Source organism: Piliocolobus tephrosceles, chromosome 16, assembly GCF_002776525.5.
Source record: "Piliocolobus tephrosceles isolate RC106 chromosome 16, ASM277652v3, whole genome shotgun sequence".
Taxonomy (NCBI): Eukaryota; Metazoa; Chordata; class Mammalia; order Primates; family Cercopithecidae; genus Piliocolobus; species Piliocolobus tephrosceles.
The window spans coordinates 75,566,331-75,577,397 of record NC_045449.1 but is presented as its reverse complement, the minus strand read 5'-3'; the positions used below and the strand labels follow the sequence as shown (position 1 = coordinate 75,577,397).

The window sequence follows — 11,067 nt, the reverse complement described above, 5'->3', positions numbered from 1 at the left end:
TTTTTTTTTGAGACGGAGTCTCGCTCTGCTGCCCAGGCTGGAGTGCACTGGCCGGATCTCAGCTCACTGCAAGCTCCGTCCCCCAGGTTTACGCCATTCTCCTGCCTCAGCCTCCCAAGTAGCTGGGACTACAGGCGCCCGCCACCTCGCCCAGCTAGTTTTTTGTATTTTTTTTTTTTTAGTAGAGACGGGGTTTCACTGTGTTAGCCAGGATGGTCTCGATCTCCTGACCTTGTGATCCACCCGTCTCGGCCTCCCAAAGTGCTGGGATTACAGGCTTGAGCCACCGCGCCCATCGGCAGTGCCCATCTTATCCCTGTTAAATCCATGGGCACGATTCCCACAAAAACCAGATGGGCCCTGGCAGATGCCATGGACGACCATAAACTCGATAGAGCAGCAGCCACACAGCAGTGGCTGAGTCAACTTGCTGTCTTCCCTGGAGTGAGCCACACAGCGCTGGCCCACGGCACGTGGAGACAGACCTAGTGAGCGTGTCCTTCCCAGCCTGGCTCAGCAGGGAGGCAGCTTGCATTCACCTGGAGCCCGCTCCGTCCGCAGTCCCTGTCCCACCTGAGTGTGTTAACGCTCCTGCCGTCACCAGCAATTCTAGTGCTTGAAAAGCCCAAATGTCAGTTGAGACATGGTTGGTTGTAAGTCCGTGGAAACGCAACTGAAATGGGCTGGAAAGACAAATGGATCACATCACTAGATGATTTGGGGAGCACCCCCAGGAGCAGCTGACTCAGGGGCCGGCTTCCTCTCCGGAGTTCCCTGTGCTCGGCCCACCGCGGCGTTGGTTTCAGCCCCAGGCAATGGCCACTGTCTTGTCATCTGCACCTCCTGCCACTCACAGCCCTGGGAGTTAGGAGAGCCTCCCCCCCACCAACCGTCAAACCAAAGTCCCCAGTTGCCAAAGACCAGCTCAGCCCAGGTCACGCACCCTCTGCGGCTCAGCCCGTGTGACTGAGAAGTCCCGGGAGGAGGAAGGGAAAGTGAGTGTCTCCAGGCATCACGAAGCCGGCTCTGAAGGGCTGAGTGTGCGTGTGCGGACACAGGCTGCGGGAACGCCTTGCCGGAGAGCGGGGTGGATCCAGGGAGGTTCCCAGGTCCCAGCCCCACTCCTGGCTGGAGGAAAAGCTAGGAAGATGCCCTCCCGCCTGGAGGCTGGTGCACGTGACTCAGCAGGGACAGAGCTGCCTTTCCGGGTGCCTGGTCCCACAGGGAAAGCGCCGGAGTCTCCCCGGGGAAGGGACTGCAGCGAGGTGCCAGTAAAGCTCAGACCCCTTGGGAAGCAGCGAGCCTTCCCAGCAGGGTGAGCGTGCCCTCTGCATCACACAGGGAACTCCCCCAGGAGTTCAGGAGGTCCTGAGCCATCAGGAGCGGACGGTGGGCCCTGGGTTCTGCCTGACCTGGACCGGGGACTAGGTGCATCCCCCTGAAAAGGTGGCCTGCAGAGCCCCCAGTGACCCGGACTCTGGAGCCTGCAGGGGCTGGGGCTGAGCTGCAGCCGAGAGACCTGCTGTGGGAGGTGGGACCCCTTGCAGAGAACGCATCACGGCCTTGTTCCTGCCACCAGGTGCAGCCTCGGTGTAGCTCCTGGGTTGGGGGCAGTGGTGACCGCTGCATCAATTCCCTCACGGGGCGCTCCTGGGGTTGGGTGCTGGGATAAAGGCAGGCCCCGAACTTCCGGGATCATGGGTCTGGAATTGTCCCTGGAAAACAGAGCTGGACTCCGTTTGTGCCCTGAGGGCAGGTGACCACACATGGTCACAGGACAGGAGAGTAGATTGCAAGCTGGAGTGGGTTGGAGAGACCCTGGGGTCCCACGTGGGAAACTCAGCGGGGCCTCCTCTGCAACCTGCCTGCAGCTGCCTCCCCTGCAGTGCCCACCCCCGAGCCCTGCCAAGTCCCAACCCAGCCCCACGATCATCCCCCCAAGTTACTCACCTCAGGCAGGCAGAATCTCCCCTCCACCCTCGGAGCTGCCGGGGTCTCCCTGCTGCAGACTCTCCCCCAGCAGGGACCCAGACAGACAGACACCGGTACTGGACAGATGGGCTCCCAGGTCTAGGATGACCAGCCCAGCCCCTCTGTCTCCAGCGTGGAGTCAGACCCCGGGGAAGGATGCTGTGGCCACCATCCTCTGTTGCCAGGCCATTCCATTCATGTCCCAAGCAAACTGGAAAACACCACCTTTGCCAGCTCCTCTGCAGACAGCCTGCAGCAGGCTGGGGTTGGGTGAGGAGGACCCTCCGCCAGGACAGGCCGCCCCCGCAAGCTGAGCCTGATCACCCTGAGCCTGTTTCACCCTGGACAGCCGAGGCCTCACCCAGGGCCGGCTGGGCATAAAGGAGCCCCCATCACAGTCCTGCTGTCCAGCACCCCATCTGTCCAGGCTGCACTGGGCGCTGCCACCCTCCTCACCCTGCCTGGCTGGTCCAGTCCCAGCCCCATCCCAGCCCCACTCCAGCCCCAAGCCCTCCTGAGCCGACGGTGCCACGTGGCTGCCACCCAGAGGTCACTCAGGGAGTGACAGGCCGCTGGCCAGCTGGGTGGACCACCCGCCCCACCGCCTCTGCCGGCTTCTCACTCACCTGTTCATACGCTTTTCATTTGCTCAGTGTTTCGTTCATTCATCCTTCACAAGGTTGGGTCCTTGGCAGGCTTGGCACGGAGGAAGAACAGGCCTCGTGGCTGCAGGGACACAGCCAGAGAAGACACACCCAGCCCTGCTCCCCTCTGGCTTCCTAGTGGGGACACAACCTCTGGCTGTAGTTCTTTTGGGTTTTTTGGTTTTTTTGAGACGGAGTCTTGCTCTGTCGCCCAGGCCGGAGTGCACTGGCATGATCTTGGCTCACTGCAACCTCCACCTCCCAGGTGCAAGCGATTCTTGTGCTTCAGCCTCCCGAGTAGCTGAGGTTACAGGCTTGCACCATCACGGCCAGCTAATGTTTTGTATTTTTGGTAGAGATGGGGTTTCATCATGTTGGCCAGGCTGGTTTCGAACTCCTGAGCTCAAGTGATCGATCTGCCCGCCTCGGCCTCCCAAAGTGCTGGGATTACAGGCCTGGGCCAGTGTGCCCGGCTTAGATGCCTGAAGTTTGTAAAAACAGATGTCACAGAGAGGGGAGGTCAATGGAGGAAGCAAACTGCCCCTGGATGTGTGGGGGGCCAGGACAGACAGGAGTGGCCACGAGGGGCAGGAGAAGGGAAGAGCGTGGGACCCTGAGCAAGGCAAGGGCCGACCGGCAGGGGCGGGGTGGAGATGCACAGAGCGACCTCACATCCACTTCGCAGGTGGAGGGCTGGGGGCTGGGTAGAAGGTAGAGCCTGCATCTTCGGAGACCTCCTGGGCTGCAAGGAGGAGGGGCAACAGGTGAGGATGTGGGCGTGGCCCGGGCAACAGGTGAGGGTGTGGTATGGCCTGAGTGGCAGGTGAGGTGTAGCCCTGGCCTGGGTGGCAGATGACAGGGGCGGCATGGCCTGGGAGAAGGGTGATGGGGCAAGGCGCTCTGCACCTCTCTTTCCTGGGTGCACCCGTGCCCCAGCCTTCCCCTGCCCCATGACCCCGCCCCAGGGTTCCCAGGAGTCTCTGGAACTCACGCAGGAGACTCAGGACTCTTTGGCTGTTCCAGGCAGGCTCCCGTCCTCTGAAGGCTTCCCAGAGGAGGGGCAACTGGTGTTACCGGAGGGAAGGGCTCCACTGTGACTTGTTCAGGTTCTTGTGCGCAGAACAAAGAACTGAACAGGCACAAAGAAAGCAACAAAAGAATGAAGCTACAAAAGGCAAACAAAACAACCAAAAAACGCAGTAACGAAGGCGCAGAGTCACTGAAGACAATAAAGTGCAATTCACAGAGAGGCAGTGGGCGGAGCAGGCGGCTCCAGAGTCTACGGTTTTAGGAAGCCGGGGGAATTTGGTAACACCCCAGGTGCCCTTTAGAGGCCTCCAATTGGTGACTCCTTATGAAGGATTGGCTCACAGCCAATCAGAGGCTGAGGTGGAAACTTTTGTCATCACAGGAGTGAGGCCCAGTCTTACCAGAACCGGCTGCCCCTGCTGTTCTGTTGCTCACGTCTCAACCCTGAGTCACCCCAATTATTCCCTCCTCTCCTGCTTCACTACGAGAGAACAAATCAGCCAATGCTTCAAACTGCGTCTCACCTGCAGAGGGCTCCCAGAGGCGCTCATCCTTCCCGGCAGCCTGGCCCCGATCGCGCCCCAGTGCACCCCTGAAGCCCCATGTTCTCCTTTGTCTCCTGGGTCTGGGCCCATGGGGAGCGCCCGGGCAGCCGCCAGGTTGGGGGGAGGGCGCGATTCTGCGTCAGGCCCGCGGATTCTCCTCTGCCCCAGCGGGTGCACATTTGGGCACCAAGACCCTACTTCCGCGGGGCGTGGATCCCGGGGAGGGCACGTGTCTCAAGGCTTCAAATCCAGGCCAGGAGCAAGGGGTGGCTGGGCTGGGAGGGGGGAGCACCGCCCGGGGCACCAGCAGACAGTGGGCGTCCCCACCTGTCACCCCTCCCTCCATTGCCTACTTGGTTGACTGGGTTTTTTGTGTGTGTTTTGTTTTTTTTGAGACGAACTCTCACTGTGTCGCCCAGGCTGGAGTGCAGTGGCCCGATCTCGGCTCACTGCAACCTCCCGTTCCCAGGTTCAAGCAATTCTCCTGCCTCAGCCTCCCCAGTAGCCAGGATTAAAGGTGCCCACCGCCACGCCCGGCTAATTTTTGTATTTTAGTAGAGATGGGGTTACACCATGTTGGCCAGGCTGGTCTCCAACTCCTGACCTCAGGTGCTCTGCCCGCCTCCGCCTCCCAAAGTGCTGGGATAACAGGCGTGAGCCACCGCGCCCAGCCCCTGGGTGTTTTTTTTTAACGGCTTTACTGAGACATAATTCACATGCCACACAATTCAGAATGCGTCCAGCTCAGCCAGTTTCTGTGTCTTCTGCCAGAGGCGGTTTTAGATCATTTCCTCATCTCAAAAGAGCCCTCCACCCTCTTCCCACATCCCTCCCTCCCCAGCTCTAAGACCTGCTGATGTGCTTCTGTCTCCATGAACTTGCTCAGGATGCCCCTGTAAGTGCTGCCACACAGCATCTGTCCTTCCGTGCCTGCTTATTTCACACAGCACAGTGCCCAAGGTCCGTCGGTGCCGCCGCGTGGATCAGAACTTCATTCTAAGGCCAAAGGGTCCACTGCATGGGCGCAGGACACCCTGTGTGGCCATCCTCTGTTGATGGACACAGCTGTTTCCGCCTCTCTGTGATTGTGGATGTGCTGGTATGCACAGGCGCACACAACGTTTTATGTAGACTTTTTTTTTTTTTGAGACAGAGTCTCTGTCACCCAAGTTGGAGTGCAGTGGCATGATCTTGGCTCACTGCCACCTCTGCTTCAATGGGCACAAATGATTCTCCAATCTCAGCCTCCAGAATAGCTGGGACCACAGGCACAAGACAACACCCAGCTAATTTTTTTTTTTTTTTTATTGAGACAAAGTTTTGTCTTGTCACCCAGGCTAGAGTGCGAAGGCGAGATCTCGGCTCACTGCAACCTCCGCTCCCAGGTTCAAGCGCTTCTGCTGCCTCAGCCTCCTGAGTAGCTGGGATTACAGGTGTTCGTTGCCACGCCCAGCTAATTTTTGTATTTTTAGTAGAGACGGGGTTTCACCATGTTCGTCAGGCTCGTCTCAAACTCCTGACCTCAGGTGATCCTCCTGCCTCGGCCTCCCAAAATGCTGGGATTACAGGCATGAGCCACCACACCTGGCAATTTTTGTATTTTTTAGAGACAGGGTCTCCCTGTGTTGCCCAGGCTGATCTTTAACTCCTGAGCTCAAAGTGATCCATCTGTCTCAGGCTCCCAAAGTGCTGGGATTACAGGTGTGAGCCAATGCGCCTAGCCGGACGTCTTCATTCTTTTGGGTACTCACCTGGGAGTGGCATTCCCGGGTCGCGTGGCCACTCTACGTTTAATTGTTTGAAGAACCACCAGCTGGGACGTCTTCTTTATGTCCAAACCTGACCCACTGCTGCCCTGTCAAGGCCCCTCCCAGCTCCTCACTGCGTGACCTGGCTCTGCCAAGGACTTAGACGTGGCCCCGGCCGACACCCCCCACCATGGCTTCCATTGTGTATATTTGTTTATAGAGTTTTGTGCCATGCATATTTTTAAAAATATTATATAATCGAATGTGTATCTTTTCTGTAATTCATGGGTTTGTAATTTTGCTATATCTTGTTAAGAAAATGCTCTTCATCAGATCAAGGAATTGTTCATCCACTCCTAGGTTACAAAGCGATTTTTAAAAATTGCAAATGAGGCCGGGCGCGGTGGCTCAGGCCTGTAACCCCAGCACTTAGGGAGGCCGAGGTGGGTGGATCACGAGGTCAGGAGTTCGAGACCAGCCTGGCCAACATGGTGAATCCCCGTCTCTATTAAAAATATAAAAATTAGCCGGGCATGGTGGCAGGCCACCTGTAATTCCAGCTATTCAGGAGGCTGAGGCAGGAGAATCACTTGAACTCAGGAGGTGGAGGTTGCGATGAGCTGAGATCATGCCATCGCACTCCAGCCGGGGCGACGTAGCGAGACTCTGTCCCAAAAAATATAAATAAATTTAAAATTATTATTATGATTATTTTTTGAGACGGAGTCTCACTCAGTCGCCCAGGCTGGAGTGCAGTGGCGCGATCTCGGCTCACTGCAAGCTCTGCCTCCTGGGTTCACGCCATTCTCCTGCCTCAGCCTCCCAAGTAGCTGGGACTACAAGCGCTCGCCGCCACGCCCGGATAATTTTTTTGCATTTTTAGTAGAGACGAGGTTTCACCGTGTTAGCCAGGATGGTCTCGATCTCCTGACCTCGTGATCCGCCCACCTCGGCCTCCCAAAGTGCTGGGATTACAGGCTTGAGCCACCGCGCCTGGCCTGTTTGTTTGCTTTTGAGACAGAGTTTCACTCTTGTCACCCAGGCTGGAGTGCAGTGGCGCGATCTCCTCCCAGGTTCAAGCAATTCTCCTGCCTCAGCCTCCCGAGTAGCTAGGATTACAAGTACCTGCCACCACATCTGGCTAATTTTTCTTTTTTTTTTTTTTTTTTTTTGAGACGGAGTCTCGCTCTGTTGCCCAGGCTGGAATGCAGTGGCCGGATCTCAGCTCACTGCAAGCTCCGCCCCCCGGGTTCCCGCCATTCTCCTGCCTCAGCCTCCCGAGTAGCTGGGACTACAGGTGCCCGCCACCTTGCCCGGCTAGTTTTTTGTATTTTTTAGTAGAGATGGGGTTTCACCGTATTAGCCAGGATGGTCTCGATCTCCTGACCTCGTGATCCGCCCGTCTCCGCCTCCCAAAGTGCTGGGATTACAGGCTTGAGCCACCGCGCCCGGCCTAATTTTTCTATTTTTAGTAGAGATGGGGTTTTGCCATGTTGGCCAAGCTGGTCTCGATCTCCTGACCTCATGATCCACCCATCTCAGCCTCCCAAAGTACTGGGATTTGTTTGTTTGTTTGTTTGTTTTTTGAGACGGAGTCTTGCTCTGTCGCCCGGGCTGGAGTGCAGTGGCTGGATCTCAGCTCACTGCAACCTCCGCCTCCCGGGTTCACGCCATTCTCCTGCCTCAGCCTCCCGAGTAGCTGGGACCACAGGCGCCGGACACCTCGCCCGGCTAATTTTTTTTTGTATTTTTAGTAGAGACGGGGTTTCACTGTGTTAGTCAGGATGGTCTCGATCTCCTGACCTCGTGATCCGCCCGTCTCGGCCTTCCAAAGTGCTGGGATTACAGGCTTGAGCCACCGCGCCAGGCCAAGTACTGGGATTATAAGCACGAGCCACCGCTCCCAGCCAGGTCTGCTCTCCTTTTTGCTTTCCCAGCTTGGAGTTAAGTGATGCAAGAGGGTCTGTGCAAGAGCTTGGCTTCTGGGTGTGGGAGGCCCCCACTCCCGCTGGGGGCAGTGGTCCAGCACCGTGTCTACACTTGCTGCATTAATCTTGGGTAAACATCACTGTGGCCCAGAGCCCACTGATCTGCCCAGACAGGGGAGGGGCAGATTAGTGACGGTGTGACTGGACAGCGGTCCTGATCCAGACCCCAAGAAAGGGTTCTTAGACTTTGAACAAGAAAGAGTTCAGGGAGAGTCCACAGAGTAAACTAAAAACAAGTTTATTAAGGACTGTAAAGGAATAAGGCCGGGCGCAGTAGCTCACGCCTGTAATACCAGCACTTTGGTAGGCCGAGGCGGGCAGATTGTCTGAGGTCAGGAGTTCAAGACCAGACCAGTCTGGCCGACGTGGTGAAACCCTGCCTCTACTGAAAATACAAAAAATTAGCCAGACGTGGTGGCAGGAACCTGTAATCCCAGCTACTCAGGAGGCTGAGGCAGGGGAATTGCTTGAACCAGGAAGATGAAGGTTTCAGTGAGACGAGATCGTGCCACTGCAGTCCAGCCTGGGCAACAGAGTGAGACTCGCACTCAAAAACAAAATAAGGCCGGGCGCGATGGCTCACGCCTGTAATCCCAGCACTTTGGGAGGCGGAGGCGGGTGGATCACTAGGTCAGGAGATCGAGACCATCCTGGCTAACATGCTGAAACCCCATCTCTGCTAAAAATACAAAAAATTAGCTGGGCATGGTGGCGGTGCCTGTAGTCCCAGCTACTCGGGAGGCTGAGGCAGGAGAATGGCGTGAACCTGGGAGGCAGAGCTTGCAGTGAGCTGAGATTGCGCCACCGTACTCCAGCCTGGGCGACAGAGTAAGACTCCGTCACAAACAACCAACCAAAGAAACAAACAAAAAATGCCGGGTATGGTGACTCATGCCTATAATCCCAGCACTTTGTGAGGCGGAGGTAGGCAGATCACCTGAGGTTAGGAGTTCGAGACCAGCCTGGCCAATATGGCAAAACCTCGTCTCTACTAAAAGTATAAACATTCACCCTGGCAGGCATCTGTAATCCCAGCTACTCGGGAGGCTGAGGCAGAAGAACACTTGAACCCAGGTGGTAGAGGTTGCAGTGAGCCAAGATCAGGTCACTGCACTCCAGCCTGGGTGACAGTGTGAGACTCTGTCCCCGCCAAAAGCAAAGGTCGGCTCTTTCTCCCTCTCCTCATTGTCTTCCTGTCGTCGGCTTCGGCCCGAGGCTGACTTGCCTCATGGTCACAAGATGGCTGCCAGCAGCCTCCAAGGCCATTTGCTGTGTCGTTCACACGTGACAGAAGCAGAGCTTCCACCGGTAGGGCCAGGACTGTCCTCCTTGCCCAACCGACAGCTGGCAGAGAAGCTTCCATCCCAGAAGCTACAATAAACATCTTCTTACATATCATTGGCCCAGTTGGGTGACAGGCCCATGCCTAACCCAATCACTGTGGGCCATGCCGACTGGTTTAAACCAACCCCATTCATGCTGGGAGCTGGGGTCGGGCCCTGGTGTCCCTGAGGCCCAAGGACTGGGGTGGGTGGTGACTGCTCCAACAAAATAGCAGGCATTTTACTAAGGGGTGGGGGACAGGATGTCAAATGGCCTTAAACATCATATGACTATTTATTTTATTATTTTATTTATTATGTATTTATTTTTGAGACAGAGTTTAGCTCTGTAGCCCAGGCTGGAATACAGTGGCGCAATCTTGGCTTACTGCAGTCTCTGCCTCCTGGGTTCAGGTGATTCTCCTGTCTCAGCCTCCCGAGTAGTTGGGACTACAGGTGCGCGTCACCACGCCCAGCTAATTTTTGATTTTTAGTAGAGATGGGGTTTCACCATGTTGGCCAGGCTGGTCTTGAACTCCTGACCTCAAGTGATCCACCTGCTTCGGCCCCCCCGAGTGCTGGGATTACAGGCGTGAGCCACTGCGTTTGGCCTGAATTGCCACATGAGTATTTATGCACACCCAAAACAAAATGACCCAGAAAGGCAGAGTGCAAGGCAGCAGGTACGGTGATACTAACATCAGACAAAATAGAAGTGAAGACAACGATGATTACATAGGACCTAGAAAGAATATTCCATCACTGAAAACAAGAATGGTCTGCCTTATGTAACTGTGTGACCATCCAAAGTGTGTCCACAGAGCCTCGATTGCATCGGGGCTCCCAGGGCACCTCTCCTCATGTCTTGCCATCAGAACTGGGTCACATGGAGGCCGGGCGCGGTGACCCATGCCTGTAATCCCAGCACTTTGGGAGGCCGAGGTGGGCAGATAATTTGAGGCCAGGAGTTCAAGACCAGCCTGGCCAACATGGTGAAATGCTATCTCTACTAAAACTACAAAATTAGCTGGGCATGGTGGCGCATGCCTGTAATCCCAGCTACTTGGGAGGCTGAGGCGGGAGAATCACTTGAACCAGGAGGCGGAGGTTGCAGTGAGTCAAGATGATGCCACTGCACTCCAGCCTGGGTGGCAGGAGCGAAACTCCATCTCAAGAAAAAAAAAAAAAAAGAAGAACTGGGTCACAAGGTTTGCCACCACTCACCCACCTCTCCCCTGTCTGGGCAGACTGGTGGGCTCTGTGCCACTAAGATGTTTACCTGAGACTAAAGCAGCAAGCGTAGACACAGGACTGGATCATGTCAGGAAGGACTGAGGTACACACAAGGTTGAACAGATCCAGAAACACAGGGAGAGACCTTCACATGCAATCTCAGAATTTACAAGGTTGGCTCAACACAACCAAACAAGGACATATAAGATTTAAACATTACGGCTGGGCCCAGTGGCTCAAGCCTATCATCCCAGCACTCTGGGAGGCCAAGGCAGGCAGATCACCTGAGGTCAGGAGTTTGAGACCAGCCTGGCCAATATGGTGAAACCCTGTCTCTACTAAAAACACAAAAATTAGCCAGGCGTGGTGGTGGGTGCCTGTAATCACAGCTACTCGGGTGGCTGAGGCAGGAGAATCACTTGAACCTGGGAGGCGGAGGTTGCAGTGAGCCTAGACTGAGCCATTGCACTCCAGCCTGGGCAACACAGCAAGACTCTGGCTCAAAAAAAATTTTTTTTGGCTGGGTGTGGTGGCTCATGCGTGTAATCCCAGCACTTTGGGAGGTCAAGGTGGGTGGATCACCTGAG

General features: G+C 55.9%; 1 long non-coding RNA gene across 1 annotated transcript; it reads right to left on the bottom strand.

The window, feature by feature from the left end:
* Positions 1–2,954: 2,954 nt before the first annotated feature.
* LOC111534408 lies at positions 2,955–4,413 on the bottom strand. The gene is made up of 3 exons (XR_002729095.1): positions 4,169–4,413; positions 3,607–3,744; positions 2,955–3,357 (listed from the first exon to the last, which is right to left on the bottom strand). It is a non-coding gene; the product is annotated as an uncharacterized LOC111534408 (long non-coding RNA).
* Between the last annotated feature and the right edge of the window lie 6,654 nt (positions 4,414–11,067).